The sequence below is a fragment of the Rhincodon typus genome, unplaced genomic scaffold (assembly GCF_021869965.1).
Source record: "Rhincodon typus isolate 14 unplaced genomic scaffold, sRhiTyp1.1 hic_rhity00001809, whole genome shotgun sequence".
NCBI classification, from domain to species: domain Eukaryota; kingdom Metazoa; phylum Chordata; class Chondrichthyes; order Orectolobiformes; family Rhincodontidae; genus Rhincodon; species Rhincodon typus.
In genome coordinates this window covers 513-11,411 of record NW_025967447.1, presented here as the reverse complement: position 1 = coordinate 11,411, position 10,899 = coordinate 513, and the positions used below count along the sequence as shown (strand labels likewise).

The window sequence follows — 10,899 nt, the reverse complement described above, 5'->3', positions numbered from 1 at the left end:
TTAAGGTTCGGGTTAGGGATAGGATTAGGGTTAGGACTAGGGTTAGGCTTAGGGTTAGGGTCAAGGATTCCTGGCACTGGTGTCATCTTTGAAGCCCAGCTGATGCTATTACTGGACAAGTCATATCCCAGACTGAAGTCAGCATTGACAGATCAAACTTTGGTTTTTTTTTTGACCAGATATTCTTTTACTTAAACACAAGCACATGCACTGCAAATTTGTTTTAACAATAAATTAAAAGTTTATTATGCAAAAGAAATAAGAAAAAACAGAATGAACCAAACTAAACCAGTCTGGTTACATATAGGGGAGACGCTGGCCTCGTGGTATTATAGCTTGTTGATGTCTGGGGCCACAGGTTCAAATCCTGTCATCGTAGATGGTGGAATCTGAGTTCAACAAAAATCTGGAATTGAAAGTATAACGATGACCATTAATCCATTGTTGATTGTTGGAAAAACCCATCCAGTTCATTCGTGTCCTGTTGGGATGGAAATGATCATCTTTACCTACATGTCCTACATGTGACTCCAAACCCACATTAATGTGGTTGGCTCTTAACTGCCCTCTGAGCAATTAGAGATGGGCAATAAAAGCTGGCCTATCCAGGACATACATATCTAATGAATGAATAAAAAAAAAACAATTTAAGTGATTTAGGAACATATGCACTGTGAAAATACAATCCCGTCTGTCCCAACAGAATCAAGTACGAGAGAGAATTCCCTTCTCCATCACTTCTATAGGGTTAACTTAACTGCTACTTTCAATTCTCAGTCTTGAGAATTTGGTAGCATCTTGCTTGATTTTTTATACAACTAAGCTTATATTTTCTCAGCTTCAAATAAGTCTTCAGGGTTCTAACCAAACACATCTGGTCTGGAACTTACAAACTAAAACCTTTATACTGAGGTAATCTATTTCCTAACAGTTTTAAACTATCTAGCCTTTCTTCAAGATAAATTGTTTCATACATCTAACTTCCATCAGGACCCCTGTGAATTGAAACTAAAAGCTTTTTAAGATATGGGCTTTATGTCACGCAGAAAAACCTCCTGATCGTCATAACTAAAAGCAGGTAATGTTTTTCAATACATGTTCTACTTACTTATAAAACTCTCCGAATGCAAACAAATTCCTATTATCAATCTCTTTTTCATGCTAGTTTTTGAAAAATATCACATTTGCAGAAATATTGACAAGTTAATCATTAAACCCCTTTATTCACACAGACCAAAACCCACATACCACAAGTCTGAAATTCAAATCCAAAAAAAACTATATAAATTACATGCATTACATCACATGCCCAGCTATGCACCAAGGTAAATGTGGCAGTCAGTAATTGCCCTACATCATTTCAGTGTCAGGCAAGGGAAATTAGCACCTGCTATGCCAATGGGGAGTTGAAGGACCTGGTGGATGTGATTGTATGCAATTGCTACTCATTGCTACTCAGGGAGCGTGCCCTGAGATGTTGGTGTCTGGTGTCCACGATGGATGACCAGAGGAGCAACTGGTGAGCTAAAGATACCAGGTTGCTCCTCTGACTTTCACATCAGGAATTGTCACCATCTAGTTTCTGTTCAGCGAGTGGGAGAAATGGAAAGTGCATATCAGTGAGGCAAAATTACATAATAATGAGGAAGTCAATGCATAGTGAGAATCTCATCTTACTGTTCAAAACATGGCCGGAAAATGGGACTTTATGCTCTTGACGGCAGGAATCTCCTTACTGCCAATCTCACGTTATGTGGTTAATAAGGTCATTTTTTAAAAGGGACAAAGTGAACTGGGTTAGCCACAGGTGAGGCCCCAGAAGACTGGAGGGCAGCGAATGTTGTGCCTTTATTCAAGAAAGGCTGCAAAGAAAAACCTGGGAATTATAGATCAGTGAGCTTAACATCTATGGTAGTAAGTTATTTGAGAAAATTCTGAGGGATAAGATATACATGCATTTGGAAGGACAGGGTTTGATTAGGAGTAGTCAGCATGGCTTCGTGTGTAGGAGATCATGCCTCACAAATTTATTAGAGTTTTTTATTGTTGAGACTGGGAAGGTGGATGAGGGCAGGGCAGTAGATGCAGTCTATATGGATTTCACTAAGGCCTTTGATGAGGTTCCACATGGTAGGCTGCTCTGGAAGTTTAGATCACATGAAATCCAGGGAGAGCTGGCAAATTGGATACACAATTGGCTTGATGATAGGAAGCAGAGAGTAATAGTGGAAGGGTGCTTGTCGGACTGGAGGCCTGTGAGTAGTGGTGCTGGGCCCATTGCTGCTTGTTATCTATATCAATGATTTTGGATGAGAATGTACAAGGCATGATTAGTAAGTATGTGGATTACACTAAAATAGGCAGTATCATGGACAGTGAGGAAGGTTATCAGAAATTGCCGCAGGATTTTGATCAGCTGGGGAAGTGGCCCAAGAAATGGAAAACAGAGTTTAATATGGATAAGTGTGAGGTGTTGCATTTTGGAAATTCAAATCAAGGTAGGAGTTTCATGGTAAATGGTAGGGCCTTAAGGAGTTTCATGGAACAGAGGGACCTATTAGTTCAGGTGCAAGGTTCTCTGAAAGTGGAGTCACAGGTAGACAGGGCAGTTAAGAAGGCTTTTGGCACACTGGCCTTCATCAGTCAGGGCACTGAGTACAGAAGTTGGGAAGTTATGTTGCAGTTATACGGGACATTGGTGAGGCTGCACTTGAAGTATTGTGTTCAGTTTTGGTCACCTTGCTGTAGGAAGAATGTTATAAAACTGGAAAGAGTGCAGAAGAAATTTACAAGGATGTTGCCAGGACTCAAGGGACTGAGTTATCAGGAGATGTTGGGCAAGCTAGGAGTTTTTCTTTAGAGCGTAGGAGACCGAGGGGGGATCTTATAGAAGTGTATAAGATCATGAGAGGCATGGATAGAGTTTTTCTTTTTCCCAAGGTTGGGGAATCGAGGTCTAGAGGGCATCAGTTTAAGGTAAGAGGGGAAAGCATACATGGGAACTGAGGAGCAACTTTTTTACACAGAGGGTGGTACACATTTGGAATGAGCTGCCAGCAGAAGTTGTATAGATGGGTACATTAACAACATTTAAAAGGCATTTGGATGGATACATGGATAGGAAACGGTTAGAAGGATATGGGCCAAGTGCAGGGAAATGGGGTTAGCTTGGATGGACGTTTTGGTCAGCATGGACCAGTCTGGGCCAAAGGGCCTATCTCCGTGCTGGAGGACTCTACAATTGGGGTTTATTTTAAGATGAATAGAATTGAAGAACAGAGAAATTATGTTAAAATTGTATTGATTGGATAATATTTAGAGAGCACACTTCTGGTTACAATTTTAGAAATAAAAGAACCATGCACTGAAGACAGTGGAAAATAATTTTACAAGGATGATAACAGAAATGAGACATTTTAATGCCACTATAAGATAAACAAACTGGGTCTTTTTTCTCTTGAAATTAAAATGCCCAGGGATAACCCCGCAGAGATGTTTAAAATTATGAAGTTTTTGATAGAGTAAACACAAATTAATGTTTTCTTTTATCTTGTGGGGGAAAGGTGTCATCAATATAGTCACCAAGAAATGAAATATGGAATTTGGAGGTTAGGGAGAGTGTGGAATTCATGAGGCAGATAAAACAGATGCATTTAAAGGGAAGCTAGATAAACACACAAGGGAGAAGACAGTAAAGGGTTATTCTGTCAGAGTTAGGTGAGGAAAAATGGGGGAAGGTTAGAGTGCAGTATAAACAGTGACAAGGATTGGTTGGGTTGAATTGTCTGTTTCCGTGCTGCATTTAATCATAAAAGGATGTCTCTACATTGATGCAAGTTTCACATGTGGAGCATGGGCATTTGGATCCGCTCCTAGAAAGTGGCAGATTTCTGTAGAATTCTAGCTGGCATGGATGAATGCCACTGGAGAGGAAACCAGCAATGTGAAAAAATTATAATGATGGGCTAGGAATAAACTGAGAAGAATGAAGGATATGTTAGATCTCTTTGAAGTAATAATTGCTGCAGGATATATAGTTAATGCAGCTGGATGTTTCAGGGACATACAATCCTACTGAGTTGAGTCAGAGCTGATAACCAACTAGTACAACCTGCTGTACCTTCATTAAAAGATAACTGAGTAGAGACTGATGGTAATATAATTAGAAAATAAATATCGCAGCAATGAAGAGAGAGATAGCCAACAAAACAAAACAAGAGCCAATCTGAAAATAAGAGAGCCGACCCTGACTTGGCTGAATAGGATTTAGAAGGAGTTTGAAGAAGGTACGCCAAAATCCTGACGAACAATTCTGGTATTTGCAAGTCTCAAAAATCTGGCAGTTGCCAGGAGGAATTTGCTAGGCGATTGTTGTCAAATGTAACATAAACTGGCAGTGTTTCTGTATTTGTACAGGAATGTTCTGGATCCATCTATATTTCCTGGGAGTGTGTCAGTAGGGAGTCCTGAAAGTATGTCCGTATTTATAGGACTTTGCTATAAATATATGAGATATTTTAAACTTAACTGCAAGAAGTAGTGATCCTGGAAACAATGTTGTTGAGTCTTTGCGCAGGCATGGTGATGACAAATATGGATTAATCACGTGTGAGATTTTCAGATGCATGGGGGAAGGAACTTTGTAAGAGGTTCACTTTATAAACTGCTAATGAGCATCTCCTAGTGGCTACCTCCAGAACAGAATGGGCTGAGAGTTGGTGACTGGTGTCCTTTGCTTGCTCCAAAGTTTATCAGTGGGGCAATTGTCGTTTCTTCAATGGGATCCCGATGAACTCAGCTTAACAGACTGGCCAGAAACTGACACAGAACTATGCCGCCAAGAAGATTTGCATCAAGTCTGTGCTGAGTTAGTTGATCACAGTTGGAGCCCAGAAGTGACAACACCATGGGTTATGGAGATAAAAAAGATTAGACAGAGTTACTTGCTCCTGATCACCAAGCTGTGCCGTCCCTCCCAGATGAAAAGAACTTTGTGAAGAGTAAGAAACGTCTTCTCATTCAAATAAGCTTTTGACACCCACCGATTGTTCCAAATGCAGGTACACGGTGTTAGCTCACAAATCAGTCATGATCTCATTAAATGGTGAAGCAGGCTTGGAGGGGGGAGCGGAGGGGTGCTGAATGACCTACTCCTGTTCCTATATTCTTATGCTTCTTGCAGAGTTGACGTGCCGGTGGAATTAGACAGAGGAAGTAGGGGAAAGTATGTCATTTATATGGTAACAATCTGTAAGGTCCTTCAGGTGTATGAATTTAGCTGCGGCTAAATATGTAGCATTCTAACGGCTCTTGTAGTGTAATGGTACTGTTCCCTACCTCTGAGCCAGGAGACGTGGGTTCAAGTCCCACTTGCTCCAGATGTGTGTCACAACACATCAGAACAGGTTGATTAGAAATATTTACGTAGCGTTCTCCCCCGTGAGCGAGAGAGACTGTGTTCAAATTCCACTGAAGGTGCACTGTCAGAAGAATTATCTTTCAGATGGATGTGAAGCCAAGCTTCCATCAGGTGAAAGTAAAAGGTCCCATTCCATACGCAGCAAGACCTGGAAAACACCCAGGCTTAGATTGATAAATGGCAAATAACATTCATGCTACACAGGTGCTAAGCAACACTAACATAAGAAAATATAACCATTGCCCCTTGATGTTCGGTTGTATTACTATTATTAAATTCTACATTAACAACATTCTCCAGTCTGTCATTGAACAGAAACTCAACTGTTCAGCAATATAAATGCAATGGCTCCATGTGCTGGTCAAACAGTGGGAATTTATCTTCTGTCTCTTCATTGTATGTCAACCATTCCATTGGTCACAAAGCAGGAGTGTGATGGAATACTCTCCATTGACTCAGAGAAGGGCAGCTCCAACAACAGTCAAGAAGCCTAACACCATCCAGGACAAAGCAGCTATTTTGTTTGGCAGTCCACCCTCCACCATCAATATTTGCTCTCTTCACCACTGACACACAGTAACAGCGGTGTATACAAGCTACAAAATGTACTGCAGTAACTCAGCAATTCTTCTTCAGTGGCACCTTTCAAATTCACGATCTCTATCATCTAGGAGGACCTGGGCAGCAAATGCATGGGAACATCATCATCTGCAAGTTCCTCTCCAAGCAACAAACTACTCTGATTTGGTACTATATCCCTGATCCTTCTTGATGCTGTGTCAAAATCCTGTAATTTCCTTCCAAATTGCACTTTGAATGTCCTTACACCCTAAGGACTGCTGTACTGCAAGAAGGCAACTCACCATCAACTTCTCCAGGGCAATTAGAGGCAGGCAATAAATGCTGGACTAACTACCAGTGCCCACATCCCATATGTGAATAAAAAAAAGCCTTGCACAAGAATGCCCAACAGAGACGTGTCATCTCTGGCTTTTGATGGTCTTGACTAATTATGTCTAACTGTGTAAGTTGTATCGATTGCATCATTTAATGAATGGCCTCATGTTATGTAAGACAAGTATCATTTCTAGTCAAGACTCACTGTGGTCTATCCTACATCACTGATAATTAGTCAGGCCCTTATACTTAGAACAGAAATTAAGTTTGGCAGCATCACTATACCCCAACCACTCAGAAACAAATATGATACAAATAATCTTCAAAAGACCAAGGCATGAGATGAGGATAGCACCAGTGCTGGAAAGCTTTGGGAACTATAAGCACAAAGCCACAGTTCCTCCCAAACTTGTTACAGTTACCAGAAATCAGTACCAAATTACTCATGCACTGTAACCCAAAATGCTACTTCTGATGGAAATCTATCTAACTTCTATTTGAATAAACCAATATTAACCTGTCTTCTGAGGACAGATGAAGAAAACTGGGCTGAGAATTTTCACAAATGAGAAGGTGCTCTCACTGAAATGTACAAAATTTGAATAAGGCATGACAGGATGGATACAGACAGGCTATTTCCCCTGGCTGCTGACTTTAGAACAGCTGACATAATCTCAGGATATGAGGCAGGCCATTTAAGTCAGAGATGAGCAGCAATTTCTTCATTCAGAGGGTGGTGAACTGTTCAAACTCTGTACCCTAGAGGGTACATTGAGTATCTTCAAGACAGAAATCAACAGGTTTCCAGAGACTTTTGACTGAGGGATTTGGAGACAGTGCAAGAAAATAGCATTGAGATGTTCATAACTGTTTCCACCACCTTCCAAGGGAGTTTGTTCCATAAGCTCACAATAATTTTGCATTTACGGATCAGTATTGAGTCTATGCTCTGCAAGCACAAGCCAGATCCTCTATGTCTACTATTCCAGATAAGGTTAAAAAGTTTAACATGATAGCAAAATCTAAACCCTTTAGAGGCTCTCTGTTCCATTGAGAACATACCTGATATATTTATATTGCTCTCATATTCCAAGCCCATCAATTTTTCTGTTTGCAGTCTTCTGTATCTTTCCAATAACTGAAATATCCTTTTCTACTGGAACTTTGTTAGTTCAGTGCTAGTGAACAAGGTTTTTTCTGGCTTGTCTTCTTTCACCTCTCCAACTAAGATTGGAACCAAACCACTTCATTCTTATCTCTCTCTCAGTGACACGTCCTTTCTTGTGGGTCTATTTTAATCTTTACGTGTGATTTTATTTTCAAAAATGAAATTAGTGTCATTTGCTTAAAAAAGCTCAAGTCTGCATGCAACTTTGAAAGACATTGCACAGTTCAGGATGAGCTTTATGGGGAGTTGAACATTTGGGAAAATGTCATTAACCTTTGGGCTACCAGCTCCTAAAGACATCTGCAGCCGAGCTAATTTCTCTGTCATATCAGAAAAAAGTTATTTCACTCTGGTAAACCTCACCCTCAGAATCATAGAATCCCTACGGTGTGAAAGCAGGCCATTTAGTCCATCAAGACCAGACCGACCCTCCAAAGAGTATCCCATCCAGGTCCTTATGTGGCTTGTGTGAAATTTTGTTTCATAATCTGTTATCAAGAGCTTTGGGCTCTTAGATAAGGGAACACAACTATGAATTTGCAGCCAGGTCATTTTTGGAATGAAATCAGGAAGAATTATTCCAGACTCAGAGTAGTGAAACTCTGGAATTCTCCCTCTAAAGATGGTCAAAGCCAGGCATTTTTCTTTTAAAAATCAAGAACTTAAATGCATCAAGGGATAAGAAACAAAGGTAAATAGAGATGAAATCGTGATCAGCCATAATCTGGCTGAATGTTGGAACAGGCTCACAGGCTGGAAGACCTCTTCCTGTTCCTATAAAAAGAATCAGCACATCTTCAGAAGAGGAAGTGAAAACACCGGGTAGAATTATCTCTGTCCTTGGGAGAAAGATGCAAAGTTTATATCAGCTGGATTCTGACCTCCACTTACTTACCTCTATAAAAATAACTTGAAAAGCAGAGTACCAAATTTGGAAAGCCACAGAAAGTGAAAATGAGAATGTTAGATGCTTGGAAGTAAACATTTGATAATTATAAGCAAATAGCTGCTTATGACAGCTGGTATTGAGAGAGAGGGCAACTCTGGTACATACTAATGCTGCCAGTTTAGTAGCAGATGGTGCCTAACACCACAACAAACCTGAGCTAGCATCTGTGACTTGCTCCTGGGTATAATTCCCAACGTATTTCTCAGTGAAGTAGCTTGCAGTTTTGTAACCCTTCTCAAAGACAGAATGGACCTCAAAATATTTTAGTGATGATGGGGAATAGTGGGCACTCTGTTAAATTATTTCCATGGAACAGCAAAGGTATGGACCGAGATCAACGACTTTTTGGAGGCTTCAAAATATTGGGGAGAGATTGGGAAATTAGTGCATAGGGATAATAGGTAAAGGAGTGGCCAATAGAAGATTGGAATGAATGTTTTAACTGTTGTTCAGTTGGATTTGCTTTTGTCTCTTAGTCAGAAGGATGTGGATTCAAGCCCCATGTACAGCCCTGAGCAGAAAATCTAGGCTGATACTCAAGTACAATCAGAGGGAACAATGACTTTTGGTTAAGGTGTTAAAATGAGGTCTAGCATTATGTCAATGGTGAACCTCAGTGCCTGTCTAATATTAATCTCCCGACCAACATCACTAATATAGGATATCTGGCCAAAACTGTACTGTTGTTGGGGGAGATGATGTGCATCAGTTAGTTGCAGTGTTCTCTATAACTCAAGAGGGATTGCAGTTCAAAAAGTGCTTCATTGATTGTAATGTGCTTTCAGAGATTCTGAGTTCATAAAAGGTGCTGTGTAAATGCAAATTATTTCTCTTTATTGAATATGAAACTAGTCCAGATAAAGAAAAAGGTCAGACATCATCGTGGACCAGAGAGTATCTTCTCTATTAGACTCTCTTGAGTTGCCATGGCAACAAAGTGTTGTTGATGTTAAGGATCAATGCCAAGCAGCTACCAGCCAGGCACAGACCACACCCTGTGATTTTGGTCACGGATAGCTCCTGCCAGCTATGATGTCTGCAGAGAATTCAGAGATAATGTCCTCTGCTAGGACTGTTTGAAGTCCAATGAGTTACTAACACAGCGCAGTTTCAAGTTCAGGACCTGGTCACATTGAGCTTGGTCATAGTGTTTAATTAACTATGGACCCCTAAAGTTAAGGGACGTGTAAAATCAGCCGTTGTTCTCACTCCTGATTATTCACCACTCTGCAATGAAGTATGTGCATGTGTGCACAAGACAGTAAACAATTTCATAATTACATATTTTCAATTTATGAAGAAATGTAAAAACATCCACAAGATGGGGATAAGTGCATGGCTGTTTTCAAGAGCTGGCGTGAACACAAGTGAGTCAAATTGACTGTATGGTAATATCCAATGCTTCTTTCAACACAAATTACTTGTTCAGAGCTTGTTCACCGTCTTTGACAGAATCTATCTCTGATACAGGGAAGATGGGTCCACAGCTGGGGGCCCTGACAGTAAGACAATCACCAGCAAATCCAACTGGGAACTCGTGAGGAGTCTTCTCACCCAGAGAGTGGTTAAAATGTGGAACTAACTACATCACGGAGCCGCATTGATGAATTTAAGTAAAAGTGAGATAAACATATTGACAAGAAAGGACTAGAAGGTTGTGTGAATGTGATGTAGGAATTGGGGTGAGAGGAGGATTGTGTGGGGCAGGAACACCAGCATGGACCAGTTGGGCTGAATGGTCTGTTTGTCAGTGTACATTTTATGCAATTGGCAATTGATTGTTGTCAAAGGGAATCCCCTGGATGAAACAATATGAGAGATAGATGGGGCCTACAATGGAAGGTTTTGAGGAAGTGAGCTTGTATTAGAAAGCTGTTTGAGAATAACAGGAAGTGCCATGTTTTATTCGATGGAGTGCTAGCTGAGTGCAGCAGCTGCAGGGAGGAAAATATCTGATTTCTGTGGCATCCTGTAGCCCGTTAGTTGCCACCCACTCACCTGCCGCTGGACCCAGCTCAGTCCCCACCTTTACACAGCTGCGATTTTATCAGCAAAACCACGGTTGACGTGTTCGTCCAGCTGTTGAGTGTCTCGCACCGACATGCAAGCACGCAGCTCAGCTCCACTTACACCCACCAGCTTCCTGTCAGCGTGACTGAAGCAGGTTCGAGAGCTGTGCACCTCACATAAGGTCCTAACCCTTCAGGGGCATACCTGTACTGCATCTGTCTAAATGAAATCTTAGTAGAAGTTCACCTTTATTGTTCTTATCACACTTTTCCTTTCCCCTTTCTGTTTCAAAAACCCACCCTTTGTTACTGTTATCCCATTGTCTCTCAATGCCTTTGAATTTGTTGAAAGATATCTGAGTGTCATTTACAAAGCTTGTAACCTGAATCTTTTTTTGAATGCCTCTTGAGGTTTTGAGAAATTGATGCACTGCATTTAAACTTTTAAACTGGCTGT

At 40.8% G+C, this 10,899-nt stretch overlaps 1 long non-coding RNA gene across 1 annotated transcript; it reads right to left on the bottom strand.

The window, feature by feature from the left end:
* Window positions 1-217: 217 nt before the first annotated feature.
* LOC125481345 lies at window positions 218-10,550 on the bottom strand. The gene is made up of 2 exons (XR_007261300.1): window positions 10,432-10,550; window positions 218-406 (listed from the first exon to the last, which is right to left on the bottom strand). It is a non-coding gene; the product is annotated as an uncharacterized LOC125481345 (long non-coding RNA).
* Between the last annotated feature and the right edge of the window lie 349 nt (window positions 10,551-10,899).